Source organism: Podarcis gaigeae (assembly GCF_964106915.1).
Source record: "Podarcis gaigeae genome assembly, chromosome: 7".
Taxonomy (NCBI): Eukaryota; Metazoa; Chordata; class Lepidosauria; order Squamata; family Lacertidae; genus Podarcis; species Podarcis gaigeae.
The window spans coordinates 31,202,423-31,212,031 of record NC_139683.1 but is presented as its reverse complement, the minus strand read 5'-3'; the positions used below and the strand labels follow the sequence as shown (position 1 = coordinate 31,212,031).

Genomic DNA, 9,609 nt, shown 5'->3' with positions numbered 1-9,609 from the left:
TCTGCCTTTTCCCAGCTGAAATATTATTCTAAAATATAATTTAGAAGACTGCCAGCAAATGTCAATTGGAGGAAATTGAGGAGCGCAGTACCCAACACAGAAATGCAAACAGCAAAAGTAATTTAACACTCTATTTAACACTATTACAATGGATTAAATATTAATAGATGAGAATAACAAGTGGGAAACCATTTTAAAACTTTGTTCTGGATCTAAGCAGGTCATGAGGGTGGCAGCCTCTGCCTGCTGTTCTTCACAACCAATTGGTATTCAGAGTCTTGTCATAAAAGTAGCAGTGGCTAACCTGTGGCACTCAAAAATATAAATATAAACAAACAAACAAGTATGTTTTGTGCTGACAGTTTGCTGTTTTGATTAGCCAGTCACTTTGAGGTTATCTGTAATTTTAAATTATTATTAATTTTTAAATTATATTTTATATTTTTGGCACTGCCCTGCTAATTTATGAAAGAAATACAGTAAACAAACAAATAAATAAAAATTTAAATGTTGCAGAGTTCAACAGTGGAACAGATTCCCAAAAGAGGTTGGAAGGCTATCTGTCATGCATGCTCTAGTTGTGATTCCTAAATTTTGTAGTGGGTTGGACTACATGACCCTTGGGGTCCCTTTCAACCCGTTCTATGATTCTACACCTATCACCACCTCTAACCGCTGGCCATCAGATGTAGGTATAAAGTAGGGGTTGCCAATGTGGTTCTCTCCAGATGTTGTTGGACTACAGCTTTTGTAATCCTTGACCATTGACCATGCTGGCTGCGATAGATGGGAGTGGCAGTAACATCTGCTGAGTACATTGTTGACTATCCCCAGCCTGTATTTTGCCATTCTTGCCATTATTCATCACTTTTGTAAAGGTGCTAGGTCATCTGCATTTGTCCCAGGTTGCTTTCCTCATATGTCATAGTGACCCATCATCTTTCGAGTAGTTTTCTGAGTAAAGTAAAATGGAGACTGTGTTCCTCTCATGGACAATCATAATTGGTTCTTTTCCTTTTCTGGGTAAAAGGCCAGCTGTGAGACTGCATGAGGGTTTCTTGGATGTTCTTTTTTGCCCCAAAGATCAATACAACATTGGCTGAAAGTGGTCTTGAAGCAACTTGAGAGAAAAGTGATCATGAAAGACTACAGGCAAAAATAAAAAAATAAAAAATGGAAATGAGAGCAGTGCAAAATCAGCAGAACTCTAAAGAACGCTAAAGAATTCAGCAATTTTTTTCAGCAGGGGGCCGGATCACTGTCCCTCAGACCTTGTACGGGGCCAGACTATATTTGGGGGGGGGGGAATGAACAAATTCCTATGCCCCACAAATAACCCAGAAATGCGTTTTAAATAAAAGGACACATTCTACTCATGTAAAAACACACTGATTCCCGGACCGTCCGCGGACCAGATTTAGAAGGCGATTGGGCCAGATCTGGCCCCCAGGCCTTAGTTAGCCTACCCATGCCAAAGAGCAAATTCACCTATAGAATTAGTTTGGAACAGCTGTATGCAAGCATTTTATTGAATTTTCATTACTTCTGAATGTGTGTGTATGTATGATTATTGCATTTGCATTTCAAGGCAGGAAATATAAGATTAACAGGTGAGATATCACTGACTTTCCTGCTTTGTATCTTAGTTCTAAAGTCCTTAGACAAACAGGGCAGGGATTTGAACCATTACAACAACAAATTGCTGCTGCTGCTGGATGATATTGTTGAAAACAACCTCAACTGTTGGATCAAGAAATGGGCCAAGCACAAGATAGCATCCCATTCGCAAAGTTCCCCATCAGGTTAGGAATACCTGTACAGAAGCCTGCATCTTTATGTATTTGCCACATTCCCAGGTTGTGGAATTTGCCTTCTTAAGAATTTTAGGGGCCCAAGTAGACATGGTGCTAATGTTGTCACTGACAATCATGTCAGTAAAATGAAAGAAAATTTGTGGCAAATGCCCATCATTTTGTCATCAGGAGCACAGTATGTGAGGAAACTGAGGCATCACATTTTCTTTCCTCATCTTGGTCCTGGGGAAAATAATGGGTGGGGATAGATACAGTATTTTGTGTTTCAGGTGAATTTGGATGAACACTTTTCGTATATTTGTATTGCTTTATTGATATTTCATTGTGTAACTTTGCATTTTACTTTTCTTGTAAATTGCTTTGGGAATCCTTTCGGTTGGGTGAAACAATAAACATACTGTATTTAATAAAGTAAACTAACTAACTAAACACCCCCTCACCCATTTTACCTCCAGGAGGGAGGCCTCTATTGGCACCAATTTTCAGATTAGCACATCTAGGTATCGCCTGTGTTCTTTTATTTGAAGTGATTGCATTGCAATAACATTGTAAAGTTGTTTGCTTTCCTACCCATAATGTGGAGGAGGGGACTGTTCTTCAGTTTTTTCTTTCTTTCACCCTGACACTTTTTTTTCTCCCTCAAAGTTTATTGCTCTCCATTTAAACAAAAATATGTCTATGTGCGTTTCTGAATAATCTTGTGCGGAAAGCCCACCAACAGAAGTATCTTCCGGAAATGACCCAGTCTGAATCAACATAAAGGCAGTTCTATGAATTAGGGCTGGGATGGGGGGCAGGGAAGATGAAGGGGGCTCTATCTAGGGTAATGTCAGTAATTTAAGACAGCAGTGCTATTCACTGGAGTGAACCCAGTGGAACCCAGTGGGCCCTACTTCTGAATAAGCATGCTTCCTGTTTCCTTCCATGGTGTTTAGGTGTTGTGCCCAGGGCTTTTTCCAGCCGAAACTCATCAGAACTCAGTTCTGGAACCTCTCAGGTGGGCACCATTGCCATTATAAGAGAACAAGGGAAGCATTCATGGTGAGTTCTGGCACCTCTTTTTCTAGAAAAATAGCACTTCTTTTACCATACCATGTGATCCTCTCATTCCAGGCACAGGCAAACTCAGACCTCCAGATGTTTGGGACTACAATTCCCATCATCCCTGACCACTGGTCCTGTTAACTAGGGATCATGAGAGTTGTAGTCCCAAAACATATGGAGGGCCAAGTTTGCCTATGCCTGTCTTATTCAGATGTTAGAAGGGTATCATGGGGTCAAGACAAGGGATCTGCCAGTTGTGCTTCTCTATTATTCTGTGTTCATTGGAAAAAGACCACCAGGAAATAAATAGTTTAAACAAACAAAACAATGACAAACAAACCACCTAAGATAGTTAGGTGGAGCCTACAATGGTTTGAACCCTAATTAGGCATCCACCGGTAGAAAAGTCTCCCAATTGGAGTTCAGTGGAAGAGGGGAAGTGACTTCCACCAACTTCCTTTCCCTTCTGCAGCCCCTTGTGTCATCTGAAAATCTGCTCCAGAGGGATGGGGACCCCTTGAAGGAACATGATTGGTAGTGTATGGGGATCCTTTCCTGAATTTCAGTCCTATCCAAGCAGAAGTGAATTTAGGGCAGCAAGACTGGTTCCGCCTCACAATAACAATGTAGTGAATTGAGCAGAATGGAAGGTGAGAGGCAGTGGGTGGGTGGTGCCGAATTTTGGCCTCACACAGTGCACCACTGAAATCTGAAAGACCAAACTCTGCCCCTGATCTGTGTACAGAAGGTGTCCTTCCATTCATGGGTACATAATGAAATCCAAGCCAACAAACTGAGGGAAACTTTGGGTAGCAAATGTGAACCTGAGAGTTGTGACCATCATGCAGTTTCTTTATGTACCCATAAATTATGCTCTGAAATAAATGGTCATATACGCTAGAGAATGATGAAGGAATTGTGACATCTCTCAGCAGAGGCAGTTGTCCTCTAGGCTAGTCATTACTAAAAAGAGACAGTCAGCAAAATCAAAATGTTAATTTTTTGTTTTTGTTTTTAAGTAAGCCGTGGAAAAATAATGAATTATTTTCTTGGAAGCAATGCACAGATACAATTTGTGTTTGTATAGTTTATACAGTAGCAGAGGTCTAGGAAAGTTTGTTTCTGAAGTTCTTGGCTTCAAATGGTTTGTATTGGATTATTTGGTCAGTAACTAAAATAGCATGTGAATGCTTTACACTGTGTGTTCTTTTTCTTGCTCTTATTTCATAGAATTGTAGAGTTCTATAACCCTGAGGGTCATCTAGTCCAACCGCTGGCAATGCAGGAATCCTGTCACTTTAGGTCTCACTAGCGCTCTTGGAATACTTGGTTGCATATTATTTTGTTGAAAATATGACATAGTAAAAAGACAATTTAAACCAGTCATTTCATAGGATTCATAATACAGTGCACAGTGCTAATTAAAGCACAATTTTACTTGTTAAAACCTTTGACTAAAAGCAATAAGGTTTAAGCAAGAGTTAGTTCTTTCTAACTTCTACCAAAAAATAAAAGAAAATGGTGCTTGTGTTTCCTCATCTAAGCCATCAATAGCATAAATATTCTGGATTTAGAATACATTACAACATATTTTCAGATTCTGCTGTATATAATGCGATTTGGATAAATATAAAGATGTGGCTTTATTACACAATATCTCAGCATTGATGTTACAGGCAAATTTAAAAATATAGGGCTATGAAGGACTATCTTATTAAATATTTGTCAAGTATTTCCTGGACAATAGCAAAATAAACTTATATATGTTGCAAGAAATGTGAAATGATAGTCTCTAATGTTATTATATCCCCTTTAAGCTCTCAGCCTCTGAAAATAATATATGTACTATTGAATCAAATGGCCTTAAACTGAAAACTGTGGTATGAATCAACAGTGGAATTTTAGGTAAATTATGCAAGATTTAACCATTTGTAAAAATAATGACTTACTATGTATTACTGCTGCTGTTTCATTAAAGTATTTTAAAGGACTATTGTCCTAAGTGATGCTTCTCAGAGTATTTTGCCAGTATACAAGCATTTTCAAAATGCATTGATATATCTTCCTTTCCCCCCTCAGTTCTTATTTTCCTTGCACAAAATCCATCATTGTATCTTTTTCACTCTAGATACCATGCTTCCGATCATAGGTGAGCCTTGTTTCTTATCTGGCTTGTAAAAGAGTGTCTGGATTGCCTACTTTTCTAATGACAGATCCCAAACCATTATGGGAACACCTGAAGCAATTTATGTTTCACCCTAGGTGGTGGTTCTTACTGGACTAGGACATCTGATTTTTGTTACAGTGCCTCCTTACCAGAGGCAGCACCTTCCTTGCAATATTGTCTCAAAATTTATCACTTGGTATTACTGGTTGGAGGTGTCTGCTGGTGAGCAGGTTAGTCAGTCTGTCCATCAGTTAACCTATGCACTAAGCATTGGGAGGGTTATTAATTATATAATTGCAGTGATTTAATCAACTGTTTTCTGATCAGTCATTTATTCATTGAGGTCCAGCTCTGAGGGCCTTCTGGTGGTTCCCTCACTGTGAGAAGTGAGGTTACAGGGAACCAGGCAGAAGGCCTTCTCAATAGTGGCGCCCGCCCTGTGGAAAGCTCTCCCATCAGATGTCAAGGAAATAAACAACTCTCTGACTTTTAGAAGACATCTGAAGGTGGCCCTGTTTAATGTTTGAGGTTTTATTGTGCTTTTACTATTCTGTTGGGCGCCGCCCAGAGTGGCTGGGGAAACCCAGCCAGATGGGCCTGGTATAAATAATAAATTGTTGTTGTTGTTATATTTTAAAATGCATGTCACCAACGTTTATTCATCTGAACCTTCTTAAGGCACCTCCAGAGCGATGGATTATAAAAATGAACAAATGTGCCTTCAAACTGCAGCTTAAACAATTAAAATTGGTCCACATTTTCTAATTGGGGTGGAGCTATGCAAGGGAGGGCTGACGGGATTGTTTTCAAAGGCTGCATATTCTTATCTCTCTCAGGTTAAAGAAGCTCAGGGCTTTTCCTAAGACAGGTGGATGGAGCTGATCAAGGGAGATCTAAGTCGAATAATCTGGAACTATTTCTGAAGGTTGTTGTCCTTTGGTAATATGTGCACCTGAGATGTGAGTGTTTGGTGAAAGCTGAAGACTAAGAGCCATAGGGTTCTTGTCACATGAATCTTTGGCTGTGGGCTAGATCCTGTGGCCTCCGAGATCTGCATGGCCAACAAAAGGAGAACTACATAACTGGATCCCTTTGGTAATGCTGTTCATCGTGTGATATAAAAAATGCTTTTGGAGAGACACAACCACTGATTAATCAGCTAACGTTTGAGTCGATTACTCTAATTATCCTCAATGTACTATGCCAGGTAGGTGTTTGGATCATCTGTCTGTCTTGCTAAACACCTACATATCCCATTATTTGAGACAAGTAGTGGGCAGAGTCATCTGTCTGCTAGTAGATTTACTCAGGAATATGAATACTTGCCTAAGGCTACCCAGTGAGTTAATGACACCAGTGAGATTTGGACTGAGCACTTCCAGATTGATAGAATAGGTTGTAGTCCTGTACATGCTTACCTGGATAATCCATTGCAATCAATGGGACTTACTTTTGAGTAGACGTGTATAGATTTAGACTATTAGACTATGCTATGACAGCTTTTAGATTAGGCCAACCAGCCAGAATAAAAATGTGACAGGAACGGGCAAGGGATAACTAGTAACTTAGGGACTATACTTAAGAATCTGCAATAAAAATCATTTGAAAGCAGATTGCACAAAGTAAGAACATTTATTTTCATCAAAAATGTGTGCTATTTTTTATTATTATTGAGAGAGACATTAAACATTGATACAGCCAACCTCTGATTGAACCTTCAGCATTGTCACATATCAGGGCAGCTGAAGATTTATTATGCAATATAAAATTAGTGTATACAATAAACCTGATAGTAAATGACCTTTGCAGACATTGAATAGTATCTTTGTGGCTGAATAGAAAGGGATTTGAAAAATATATTGAATAAAATATTCAAACTCATTCAACCGTTCCCAAATTTAAAGAAAGGAAATTCTGAAGTTTTGTGTACCTTTTAAAAAAGATTCTTTCAAGTGCAGAAGACACATGAAACAAGGCTAAAATTTTCTTGAAAAATAATTTATTTAACTTAAAATGAAATATTGCCAGAATGCAAGATTGTAATTTTTCCTAGTGTGGGTAAATCAATTAAGAAGTTAAATTACTGAATTAAAATTATTTCAAGCAATTTAAAAAGTACCCATGACTGATAAGGCAATGTATTTTTCATTGATTAGTTATGGCATAAGCTTTTGTGGACCAGAAAGCAGTCCATCAGATGCATTATTCTTGATTGGCTATTATAAATTTATGCTAAAAAGGTTCATTAATTTTTGTAGGTCTACTTTGAGTAAAACATAGTTGCATACCACCCTCAGTCCTGTTAAGTTCAGTGTGCTTAGTCCTAGATTAGTGTGTGTAGAATACAATCTTATACGTACTTGGGTGTAAGCCCCCTAGTTTCTGCGTGGATATGTGTAGAACTGCACTGGAAGATTTCATAAAACCATGCTGTAAAAAACTGCTTAAGTGTGTGTTTTTTTTAAATGGCTACTGTCACCCGATTATTTTCAATTAAGGAAGCTTCTTTTAGTCCCAATTGGAATGAAGAAATGTTTTAGCGTACAAATGATTGGAAGTCTAGTACAGTAGCAGAAGTAAATATCTATTGAAATGTGATGAGGTCTGCAGACTGATAGAAAGGTTAACGTCTTTCTACTGTATTAGATCACTGCTTTTTCTCACATATGACTTTTGTGTTGATTTAAATACTCAGCTGGAAGACCTTCTGTTGATTGTTCAGCAGGCTGGGCAGTCTTCGGTGGACAATCAAAAAGTGCCTACTGCAGAAGAATCCCACTGGCACGATGCCTTTGTGACTCTTAAATCTGATTTCACAGAACTTGAAAAGAAGTGCCCTGAAGCTTTAATGCAGCTCAGTCACAAAGTGGAAGTGACAAAAGACTGTAGCATAGAAAAATCAAAAGCAACATCCACGATATTTCAGAAATGATACTGTACATTTAGCCTTAAAAAAAACACCCTCTTGCTTTTATTTATGTTTAAATGTGAGAAAATCATGTTATGTGCCCCCCTCCCTATTTGTCTTAAATATAGTACAATCCTTACGTCTCTGAATAGCTTGAGGGAGCACAGAATTTGTATGCAGTAGAGAAAGACATAAAACAAACTGCTACATAGTAGAGGAGGCTAGAGAAAGGGAAATAAAGCTTCTTGATAATGATCCAGATGTGAAAGGTAAAGAGGAGGAGAATAAAGTGTGTTATCAAAATATATATTCAAATAATTGGATAAGTTTATATGCATCCAATAACAGGGATGGGTAGATTTGTCAAATTTGGTTTCTCTCCTCCCCCCCCCCCCAACTTAAACTCAGTTTACTCCATTTCCTGGTCAGTGTGCATTAAAAAAGAAATAAAAAATCCATGTGCAGTACACCTAATATACATGAATTTTTGTACACTTTTTACACAATATGTTTACTGCATTTTTGCATAGTATAATGCACCCCAATATGCACTCATTTGTACACACTTTTGCATTGCAAAATTCAGAGAAGTTTGAATTTTGTAGAACAGCTGTAGTTTGGTTTGTGTATTTGTGAAGTGCAGTTAGGTAGGTTCACATTAAAATGCAAGCTAAACTAATTTCTCCCCCATTACTACCCCAAAAATGGCCACGATGAGTCAATGTCGGTACAACAATTCGGGAATAAGCGATTTTGAAGATTTTAGCTTTAGTCATATTGACCCTCTCTTGATATTCTACAGATTTATTCTTCATAGAAAGATTCAGCTGCATGGGATCTTTTTCTGATTGGTACATTGAGGCTTCTGCAGCTGGTGAAAGAGTTCCCTCCACTCATTCAAGGACTCAGTGTCTGCGTATGATTTCCTGTGCAGGATGACTCCCTTCTGGAAACATCTGGCCTCAACAGGAAGGAATAGGATTGAATGGCACCATGACTGGCCTTGGTTGTGTCCAAAGCCCATAAAATGCCAAATGGAATGTGGAGCACAAACATTTTCTAGATGATATATTATAGTCAAACTTTGTATTATGCCAAAGAAGCAGTGCTTCACCTCCCTGAATATTTAATGAAAATAAAAACAAATATTTGAGTGGCATAAGCCTCTCAGAGTTTAATGTGGGAATGTGAGAGAGTTTTAAGCCTGACTATAAACATGAATAATGTATACCAGTGAAAATGTGATGCTCAAAGTTGTTACAGGTACATAACAATCTGATCCTGATGTATTCCTTACAGGCTGACAGCAGAATCTGGACAGATCTGGAAGTGCCGAAGCAAACCCGAACATCTCTGCTGCATTTGGGCATGTGCTAGTGCAATGAATGGTATGAGAGACAGGCTTTCCTACTGGTTGTGACAATTTCTCATAGTGTAGATATTGCCACTTTTTTGACCTTCAAAATATGGCAGCCCTAAATATAACCACTCAAACCCTCTGACTCTCAGAGGCAGGAATCTGGGCTTGGGTTATAGCAGAAATCTTTCTAAATTTTGTGCTGTGGCATTGGAAACTACTGAGAGTAAAATGAGAAAAAGTAGCAATCTTATACTACACTTACAATATTGTGCAGTGCTAGATAATCTAGTAAAAGATTCAGGGAGCAATCTCAGCC

At 38.4% G+C, this 9,609-nt stretch overlaps 1 long non-coding RNA gene across 1 annotated transcript; it reads left to right on the top strand.

The window, feature by feature from the left end:
* The first annotated feature begins 4,669 nt into the window (after positions 1–4,669).
* LOC310848758 lies at positions 4,670–9,280 on the top strand. The gene is made up of 3 exons (XR_014566590.1): positions 4,670–4,763; positions 5,862–5,984; positions 9,233–9,280. It is a non-coding gene; the product is annotated as an uncharacterized lncRNA (long non-coding RNA).
* The last annotated feature ends 329 nt before the right edge of the window (positions 9,281–9,609 follow it).